Here is an 11,958-nt window from a genome sequence, read left to right as displayed (position 1 = left end):
ATACATATTACATATAGTTATTAAGAAGAAACTAAACAGGAACAAAAAAACACAAAATAAACTAAACTGATACTAAATCCGTGAAAAACAAAAATTTAAAAGTGCGCATGAAAAATGTTAATACACGAAAATCTAAATCACTATCAATTTAGTGTTAATTTATTTTTATGTATTAGCCTATCAACGCACAAAATAGTTTTTTACAGTAGTGTAAAATCTCTTTGTTGCTACTTAACTGCGTTTATAAATGGCTTTGAGGTATATAATAAAATAGCCACTCAAAAGAAAATTCTATCGCAGGAAGTTAGAGCAATACTATTTTATATATCTAGCATACTACAGTAAAGCAATTTATTTTTCTTAGTTGGGTAACAGAAATTATTAAATTCTTAGTTGAGATGTTCAATTGTTCTATTAATGTGATATTTTGGGTTAAAAATAAATTGCCTGGATTAAAAATATCTCTAAAAAGAAGAATATATCAACATATTATATAATCTGTTCAATGAAAAATACTATACTGTTATGTAAATTAATACACAATTAATTAGCAGTATTGTTACAAAATGAAAACTGTATTAATCTAGTCATATTAATGAGTCGCGATGAATTATGAATATGTAATTATAGTTCGTAATATTACTTAGAAGTGTATGTCAGTTAAATGGGATTCCTTTATTGTAACGCGATATTTGTCCTCTTCTGAAAATACGTATTATATTAATTTAAGTATATGTTAATAAAATAAATGTCGTTTTAAATATCCTTTGTACTATCTGAAAACAACTTGTCTCCTGAAATGAGACTCTCGTAAAAGGAATCGTTAGGGATAAATATTCCAACATAAAGAGCGAGGCATGTAAATAGATTTTCCTAATATAAATGTGTACTTACGGGTTTAATGTAGAAAAAAATATTTTATTATAATAAAGTGTAAATTTTATACAATAGTGTAAATGTCACGCATAATTTTATGAAAACTATTGTAAAAATAATTATAAAACACTAAGAATTAATAAACGCATTTGATCGTAATACTTTTTCATTTATTTCAATTGAACTAATCAGAGCCTTAATTAAATTTTATTAAATATTTTGCATAATTTTGTACATGGTCGTTTGTACATTTTATATTTTAGGACTTCTTGCATTTTCCAATGGCCTGTTTTTTCATACAAAGGTTGACGGGGAAGCGATTGCTTCTTATCGACGAGGTCCTTGCTGGCCCTCTCAATATAGGAAAGGCTCTCAATATAGAAGTTCAAAGTAATGAGAGTCTTTTTCTTGAGATTTTTTTTACAATGTGTTCGTCCTAGAAAATTTAATGACAACAAGGTAAGGGCTAGCTAAAACATATTTACTTTATTTAATTGAGTAAACTGACCTTTTACTCTAAATTTCCAAAAAACGAAATAAAACCAAAATAGAAATATGAATGTGCATTTTAAAGCAGCAAGCAGCGTTTAAATTTTACTAACGTGGAAAAATATTCATTTTTTTTATCCTGGCATAGTTTTTAATGCACATAAACTCAACTTAATGCCAGAGAATTATAATAAAACTTGCTATGCGTTACATTAACAACCTAGAAAAGTAAAACTAAATCAAAAGCATCGTGTTCGATTGAACTACACATAAAAAAGTATTGCAGAACTTGTATGCAAACAGCCGTTTGACACGCAATACAAATGATTAATGTTATCATTTCGTCTATTTATGACAAAGCTATAGAATATAGAATACGCCATAAGAAATAGATACATTAATTATTCGGTTTGGTAATGAAACTGACGTGATGAAGTGCTGATTAAATTACCGAATTAACTGACAACTAATTTTAAGAGAAATTAACGAATGCTCGTACAATTATGAATTTCATAAAAGTCATATTTCATAGTTACGTTAAATTGTATACGATTCGTATCGTATATATATTTTTCGATACAGTACCTAAAGGATCGATGTAGCTATGTAGTCAGGGATATAAGCATATATGGGTACTATTGTGTACGTTATTCCAAGGCCTTGCTGCATGCAAGGTAACACATTTCAATCAAAATGTATTTAATCATATTACTAATCTATTTTGGTATTACAAGTAGGCATTTCTGAAATGCTAATTAAAGCACAGCTACACCAAACAGTCACAATGAATTATTAATTGAAACGTAAGGCTACTTCTCATCACTATTGTCAAAGAATAGGTTTTTATTAGCAACAGCTATAAGAATAGGGTTGCTACTTTGACATTTTATTTTTTATATGATATCAACTATAAATCTTTTTATATACCCTATTACATTTTACTATTAGGCAGATGCGTGAGCAAGTTACAAAATTTATTTTATGACCTAATGGATTACCTGGATCAAGGGTTAAACGCCTTTAGCGAATAAAAAGACAGACATGGAGGACAGAGATCGATTCCCGGTAAAAAAAACGGCATGCATTCCGGGAGTGCCGGCAGACGTGAAAACTTCAATATTAACGTTGTGCATTTTTGAAATTTTGGAATGGTTAGAGAATAATTTTGCAGGAATTGCTTTAATTATTATCAGTATAAAAGTACTATCATTTATGTGTTAGAATACAATATTTATTTATTGCGTTATCGTACAGAAACATGACAATTTATATCACATTAAATACGCCGCGCCAGCTGTCTACTCTCCATCCGTCTTACGAATTTTCGATCAGGTCACGTGACGCGAGTTTTATATTTTTTACCCATTCCAAAAAAGTGTACAACGCCGCTAAAGAAGTTTTCACTTCAAAATTTCTTATTTTTGTGAAGTGTTCAAGCACTGAGTGGGGAAAGTGCGCTAAGAATACTCGGGTACTTCGAAGGCTAAATTTAAATTGGTCTCAGTTTTCGCACTTAGACTCTCAACAGTAGGTGCAGTTATGCATCATTTTTACGCATAACTGCATTTACTATTGACACTTCAAAGGATATTAACGATAAGTTATATTTTCTTTAAATGCTGGTAATGATATTTAGAAATGTTATTCGTATCACGCCATTTGCAAAATCAATTGTCTGAAATGTGAAAATACGTCGACAACCCTACGTTTTCGGCGTTTTTGATTGAAAACACACTCTCTGTTTATTAGCAAAAATTTTGAGTTTCAATAATGAAAACGAAGAGACAATGAGTCACAGTTTTGGAGTTATTATTTCTTTACGAAGTAGCTATTTACTTTCAAGTAGTAGTTGCTTTAATATGTCCAAATTTCTTAAACGTAACGTCTGTCTAAAAGTACCTCAATAGGGCTCCCCCTAAATTAATTATTTATGGTGTACTCCGGCCAACAACATTTAACTCATAGAAAATAGTCTAGTCTGATACCGGCGAACATGGCCACACTACAAAGTGTGTTTACTAGTGTTTCAAGGTACTCTGCTCTTAGACCACGCTAACTTATATTGGTTGGAAAACACAGATAAAGGTATGATAATGGAACTATATTAATGATAGAGATATGGTTGTGACAAAAGCAATATAACGCTAGTCCCAGGTCTTCTGTTGTGGGTAACACACATAAATGTTTTATTAATATTAAAAAAAACTCATACGAACCTCACCAGTATGCCGCAAACACGCCGTCAAACTATAGACGGGACCACACTAAACTTACTATTGTATATAATTCAAAGTCGAAGTCATAATATTCAGTACAGGTATGAGAGTTTCTTTAATAATAAAGTTTCTAACAGATACGTGTGATTTAACTTCTCAATGGATCAATATTAATTGATAAAGTTTGTTATGATTTCATTTCGATACTTTTGTATTACAAAGATGGAAAAAGGACTATCTTGGTCCGGTTTTTTTATTTATTTTTACAGTCATTTACAGCTTATCTGACCTTGGTATGTTCGAACAAGAACTTGTATGGTCCTCATGGCTTGGTCTGCTCATCACCAACAAGCATATTTTGTATGAATATTTAAAAAATATTATTTAAATTAAATTATTTACTCTGTGGTCTTCAGCTCGAATTTCTGTATATGTTTCTTTTTTTTCAATTACTTAATGTTAAATATCTTTGCTGGATGAATTTATTATTAAATATTACCTTTACTTTTGCTTATTTTTCTAACTCTTCTGACAGAACGTCAAAAAAAAACTTGAACTCAGATACCATACCACGCCACTGACGATATCTTAAGTTTTAATAAAGTAATAAAATTATATTACGGGATTAGGATTGCCAGAAGGCTAAAAGTGGCTTGTAAGACAACCTATTTTTCAAATTATCTACGGCTGTCAACAAACACTAAGCGGGAACGTTACTACAACTGTACAACATAATTCACAATAATAGGGCTTGTTACTGTTAACCTTTGAACTCAGTACTTAGTAATATGGCTGTAAAACTACTTATTTCACTATTTTATTTCTATAGTATTAAATGCATATAAATTTAGTTTGTTAAATTATAACGTAAATAAATATTTTAATAATTAATGTTCTTTAAATAAGCTTCTTTAATCAGGTTGCCTGGTCATGTTGATGCCACCGGATCCCCACTCGCTTGGTTTCGGCAAGCGCCAAAATTCTGGAGTAAAGAAAATATAAGAGATATTTATTTAATCATTTTAATAACTAAAGTCTGTTTATTTTATAACCTTTTTAATGTTACAGTATTAAACTCGTGTTCGTTTCTACAAACAAACAAATATGTCTATAGCAGTTTAAATAAATGTCCGATAAAACTAATTGACGAGAACATAAACCTCTATTCTAATCCTTTGGGTAACAAAGCTTGGAGCTTTACCTTAATTACCTTGGGCCCTTCAAAGATTTCAATTATAACCGAGACCAGTTGCACACTGAATAAAACATGACACTTGATTTTGTACCCCATTTTTAAGACCTTGTAAAGTTGTATGAAGAGTGTGTTTGAGTAGAATTCTTGATTTAGAATTTATTATTATATTTATAGAAAACTAGTTTTTGTAATGTACATCGAATATATTCCATATAAACGTAAAAACTAAATCAGCCGCATAATTAAAGTTCCGAGTATCTCTTTCCGTCAAATATAATTTACGCTGTAATGAAAAGAGATAGATTGGCTAGGCAAAACAGAGCCGATCGATCGATATATTTCTTATGAGATATTAAAATTTTGTAGGTAGTTCTATACAACGAACAGCCTTACTAACAAGAAAGAAAACTAATATTTACTTGTTTAAAATAAAAGGATGTATTCTGTGGCTAAGGCCCATATGGGAGCAACACTGGATTAATTTGGATTTCACCTTGGATTAAAACAATTTACATTCACGATTTTTTTATAAAAATACATTGGCGTTACTTCCTCGAATTCCTTCCTCTTATAATTATATCACCAAAGTTATGCTTAAAATAACGTCAGTATATCATTGATTAGTTTAAGGCCTTTGTGGCTTTTTGGTTGAGACACGTGCCAATAAATTTGTATAGAAATACAGTGATTTTTTTAATAGAATGATCTACCCTTGACAGGTATAGTAGATCTACATAATCCAGACAGAATGAATGGTACTGTCAGATAGATACGTCAATTGGCAGACTACAGAAACGATATTTCATTCGCGATATCCCCTCTCTGATTTATATCTATCGTAAAGCTTTACAATGAATTATAGAAATACATGTACTAAATTTATACAAGTATTGGCAACGGTCAAATGGTACGAATGTATTTGTTTTGTTTTACGAGTACAAACAATTTCTTTAAAATGCAATAACGCCCAATGGTAGACGTCATGTTTCACGCAATGTATTGACTCAATTTCTTACTATAATATTATAATCGTCGTATTATTGATGTCTCTTACCGAGCCCACTACGTCTAACTCAATGTACCAAGGCGGATGGGTCGATCTGAAAATGGCCAGATTTATCAAGGTAACAAATGATAGTTAGTGTGGTCGCGGACAAGGCTCCGATGTTATCGTGTCTTATTTAATCAAGTGCCGGTGGCAACATAGGGTTTTAACTGATATCATGTGGGACTCCGACAACCCGCCAACTCCGCCTCAAGCATCGCACATTAAAAAAATATAATCTAAATATATTATGTTAGCAATATGCCTACATTTTTATTGCTAACCACTACGAAACAGTGATATTAGAATATAGTATCTTTAATATATTCTGACCTCATCACCTTACAATATGTAGAAACACAAAAATCTGTGGAATTATTAATGTATTTTGTGTTTGAACCTGCATACATTAATTTAAAATCAAAATGCGATCGGAACCTTTTTCGTTTCAATCTGTTTCAGTGGCTTACCTTTGTCATGTCTTGTGCTAAGGTCTTCGGAATTCCGTAAATATTACAACTTAAATTTTAATATATTTAACAAATTGAGAAAAATTTATTTACAGTAAAGTTGTTTTACAGAAGCTAGATTGTTTTTATTTCAATGTTAATTAAAAAAATGTGAATGTAATGCGAGCGATATTACTCATTGTTTTCAAGAGACATTTTGGGATAGTCAAGGGATAGTTTAGTTAGGTTATTAATTTTTTTATATATTTTTTTAGATGTATTAGCGGGATTAATAATTATTTAACACTCGAAGTGTGGAGAGCTGATAATGTCATAAATACGTATATTTGTTAAATATAATACATTAATTTGATTTAAAATTGACGAAATAGTTCAGGGAATCTATTAGTTATAATAAGCTGTAAAAAGTCAAGTGACGTGTAGCAGTGGGGTATACTGGACTAAACTGGTTTTCAGGCTATATAAGCACGGCGCGCTGTATGGTCGGGTGCACTTCTTCGACGCTCGCACTAGATATAGGACGTTACTATTGTTGTTGAAATTGTGGTTAATTTCGTGTAATTTAATTTGGTTATTTTTAGTAATTTTATTTGTTAATTTCTTACTTCAGTAGTGGGATTCGTTCTCATTTCTGATTAGTTTAAATTAACGCCCACGTGGTTTTATTTTAGTCAGTTTAAAACGCGAGTGTTATACGTTTAATAAAAATAATGGAGGGTAGGCGGTGAACACGTTAAAAAAAGACGGTGTACCCGTCTCTGGGCTTGAAGAAACGTTACAGTCGATATTAAACCGTCAACCGACGCAAGCGACTGAGCTATGTCCACCGGTAGTGTCACCACAACTGTGCTCAGCAAAACCACCGCGAGGGGATCGGCCCTTTACACCGACATGCGCAACACCATCGGGTCTGCTGCTTTCTTCCGTAAGCGACACTCGTTACCACCTGGTACTGACGGTTCGCACAATGGTACTGAGAACGCTCCGGTGCCAAGTTCAAGCAGCGCATGAGAGTCAAGCACTGATCTGGTACTTAATCAGGTGACCGACAAACTAGTAAGTGCGTTGAGCACAATTCTGGTAAGATCTAACTCCAATTATATTTCTAATTTTGATCCGTCTTTCAAATATTTCGATATATGGTGTGAGGAGGAAGACTGCGCGGTTGTCTAATTATTGGGATGACCGTGAGTGTGTATCTCTGATTCGATATTGTTTGAAAGGGGAGGCTAAAGTGTGGCTAAATGAGTGGCTTAGTAATGATAATAGTTGAGAGAATTTAAATAGCTTTTTCCGTAGCGAGTAGACATAGCAAATATTTTATTCGACGTAATGACAACAGACTCTGATAGTTATTTCACGTATTGCGTGTTGTACGAGGAATGAGTGAAGAGTTAATTGTTGTAGTAGTTATTTGGGGTATTAAGGACCCACAAGTTCGCGCCGTCGCGACTAGTGCTAATTTATCATCGGAAGGCTTAGTTAAATTCCTCTCATTATATACCAAGCCCCTAGAACCGCGCTCTATAATACAAAATCACGTTATAAGGCCAAATTTGCGAGATAATTCCCGAAAACGATATAATTTTCAGTCTAATATTAAATGTTTTTCATGTGGGGAAATTGGTCATATACAAATTTTGTGTCCAAAAAAAAAACTAACTGTGTGAAACCGCACCAGAGACCCAATCTACAAACAATTCAAGTTTAGATAAAAGGCAGTTCTCATATCAAAATTATTTGCCTATTTTGTAAGAAGGTAGGACATAAAACGGAGGACTGTTTTGTTCGACAGCGTTCCGAGTCGAGCGGTAGGCTAAATTAGTTACAGTTTACCGCCCTTATAAAATGTCGTATGATGAAAAATTACGCGTTAGAGATATCATAAAAGATGTGTTAAATCAATAAATAATTAGAGATAGAGATTTGTAAAGAAAAAAAGCGATTCAGATAGGCTTTGTGTCGACTTTAAACTTAAAACTCAAAGACAGTTAAAATACCCGCTTCCGTTAATTGAGGACCATATTGTTTGGCTAGGTAAAGCTACCTATTATATTTGCCTTGATATGGCTACTGGCTTTCACCAGATAAAATTAAATAAAAAAAATCGACACCACTCCCGAGATTCGTAACACCTGAGGGTCATTATGAGTACATAAAGATGCCATAAGAATTAGGTAATGCACAGGTTGTATATCAACGAATTATATCAAATACGTTACGATTTTACATAGATTAGGCAGAGCCCTTGTGTGTTGTAATTGTGTAAATGACGTATTATTACCTAGTAAAACAATAGAAGAGGGTTTAGGTACATTACATGATGTGTCAGAGATGGGGGTAAGGGTAAGGGACCCAGGCAGGCTTTTCCATTAATTTAAAAAAAAAAAATGTTACTTTCAGACTACGGAGATCGAGTATCTATGCCGAGTCATTAGCAATGGTCAAGATATGAAGACATCGTGCATTGCGAGGTTGACTCGCGTGCATTTCAATGGCGGCGATTTTGCATTTGTGCCAAGCTGTTGGTAAGCTAGACTCCTGTATGCGCGGACCATATGTGGTTTTAGCGACGTTGTCGCAGGACAGATATGAACTAAAATTAGTCGCTGGTTCTTATGGTAAAGCTGCCGCGGAATACATGTTGCCCTGGCGCGGGGAATGGACCCCTGATGTGTGTGCCGCATTCTTTGAGAGTAAGTAATTTTTACTTGCCTTTTCAAAACTTATGTATGTTAATAAATGTTTGTGAGAACTGTAATTTTATTAGGACTGCTTATCATATAGGTAGTACCTATTTTGGTAAAGACCTGCGGGAGTCTTGTGTGATAGTAATGGAGTCGCTCTTACTATCAATAGCAATGGATTCGCTCTTGCTTAGTGTGATGTACAGTAATGGAGTCGCTCTTACTGTTAAAGCAATGGAGTCGCTCTTGCTTAGTGTGATGTACAGTAATGGAGTCGCTCTTACTGTTAAAGCAATGGAGTCGCTCTTGCTTAGTGTGATGTACAGTAATGGAGTCACTCTTACTGTTGAAAGCAATGGAGTCGCTCTTGCTTAGTGTGATGTACAGTAATGGAGTCGCTCTTACTGTTAAAGCAATGGAGTCGCTCTTGCTTAGTGTGATGTACAGTAATGGAGTCACTCTTACTGTTGAAAGCAATGGAGACGCTCTTGCTTAGTGTGATGTACAGTAATGGAGTCGCTCTTACTGTTAAAGCAATGGAGTCGCTCTTGCTTAGTGTGATGTGCAGTAATGGAGTCACTCTTACTGTTGATAGCAATGGAGACGCTCTTGCTATGTAAAAAAAAAAAAATGAACTAATGTTGTGTCGAAAGTAATGGATGCGCTCTTACTTTCGATGAAGTTATGTTAATTTAACGTTATAATAACAAAAATCATGTAATTTTTAGGTGGCGCTGATGATGACGATAGTCCTTCACCACAACCACCGCACGTGATACAAGAGTCATCAGCAGGTCAAGTTTCAACATGCCAACCTGCCTATCATCACACGGGCGAGGACGCACCGTCGTCAGGAGAGGCCGAATAAGCTGTAAAAAGTCAAGTGACGTGTAGCAGTGGGGTATACTGGACTAAACTGGTTTTCAGGCTATATAAGCACGGCGCGCTGTATGGTCGGGTGCACTTCTTCGACGCTCGCACTAGATATAGGACGTTACTATTGTTGTTGAAATTGTGGTTAATTTCGTGTAATTTAATTTGGTTATTTTTAGTAATTTTATTTGTTAATTTCTTACTTTATATTAACATATTAGGTATATCCAGAAAAATATATAAATAATCGTGCCACAGTTTACGGCCAAGTCGTAACAGATTTTACGAACCTGTCTGAAATTAACACGCAAAGGGTTTTACTATCAGACCGGCTTTTAAATCAAATTCAACACATTAACGATCTTATTTATAATTTTAAGCATTAACAGTATATGCATCTTATTTTTATATTTATGTAAACATGTATATCATTCATAGCAAGCATTTTTTTTTATTTGCGCACCGTAGAAATATGATTGCGTCTTGACTATGTCGTTCGAACGTTTACTGTAAGAAGTTTTTATCATTCAATTCTCTACGATACATTTATCGAACACAGCTATTAAACGAAAGAATTAAAGAAGAATGAAAGACACTTTATTAAAAATTATTGAATAATTTTCGCATTAACGATGACGATAAAAACTTGCTTCCGATGTTTCAAAGTTTTTCGAAGGTATATGTCGCTCAAAATGTGTAAATATATTCAGGCTTGCAACTTGCAACAAGATTATGTGTCCGTTGCGAGACGACGTGAAATGAATATTGGGATGACGTTGATATTGGAACGGAAAACTTTTATGTTTTCCTTTAAGTTTTAAACATAGTTTAACGAGCTCTGAGATAGTTAAAACCTATAGGAGTTTGAAGGAGCTATACTACGAGTATAGTTTCTTCAAACGTAATTTTAGCCTGAGTGGTAGCTTTGCTGTGTTCACACTGCGGCGAGTTTTAGAATATTTACTTAATTTATAGTTTTACAGAACATTATATAAATATATATTATATATATATATATATATTAAGATTCGTAATAAGACACATTTTTTAATACATAAGACTGTCAAGTAAGTCTTGATTACTGGTTTTTATCAGTATTTTCTAACCAATTAAGGATTTTAAAAAAATCGTATTATGAGACAGTTGTAGTAGTGTGTGTACCAATATATGTTCTCCGTACAATAATAACAATAGATTTTTTTAAGATAATTAATGTAATTGCAATTGTTAAATTAATTAATTTCTTTAAAACTTAAATAAAAGCACAAAAATAAGTAACGTCAAGACGCGTGGGCAAGTATTCTGCTTAAAATAGAAAGCTTTTAAATATCATTAAGCTCAGAATGTCGTTTTAAACGTGGACTAAGGTACCGTGTTTGTTACCATGGTTACGACCTTACATTAAGAAAGAAGGCCTAAAAGACACAATTTTATATTATTCCATTTTGACTATTATTTTCTTGAAGTTCAAACTCAGTTTATGAATTAGTTTATTGCAATGGTAGTTCACCAAATAACTCTATGATGATTTTTTCATTTCCTAAGGTGTAGACTGAAGTCTTTCCTGTAGCACTTGTTCAATATAAACTTATACATAATGTATGTTATACATATTGTATAACGCGTTGTCAAGCTCAGTCCCCAAAGCAATCCATACAAATCAGTGAGAAATCCATCTACGTCCCATTTTATGTATATCAGAGGGGGAGTGATATGCATTTGCAAATTATATTACAGACCGACTTCGCAAAGGTCTTTATACTAACGTTATTCCCTTGACTCTAACTAAGTAAATATACAAGTCTTTGCCATTATTTAGGCTTATGTCAATTGATTTGATTCCCATCGATGCATTTGACAGAGTACATGAAGTAAGTTTGATTAATTAATTAATATCAAACATCAAATATCCATACATATATAATTAAAATACAATTTTAACTAATATAAGTAAAGTTATCTACAACTAGTTAGGCCAATATCATGGCACTACAGGGATACTGCCTACCGCACTTTATGCTTAAAAGACAAAGTTTATCTTATGCTTAGAAGGATGACCAATAAGCGATAGCCAATGATTACTGAAAGTTGTTATTATATCATAGAT

The sequence above is a fragment of the Pieris rapae genome, chromosome 10 (genome assembly GCF_905147795.1).
Source record: "Pieris rapae chromosome 10, ilPieRapa1.1, whole genome shotgun sequence".
NCBI classification, from domain to species: domain Eukaryota; kingdom Metazoa; phylum Arthropoda; class Insecta; order Lepidoptera; family Pieridae; genus Pieris; species Pieris rapae.
The sequence above is the reverse complement of the archived record's forward strand: the minus strand, read 5'-3'. Positions refer to the sequence as shown.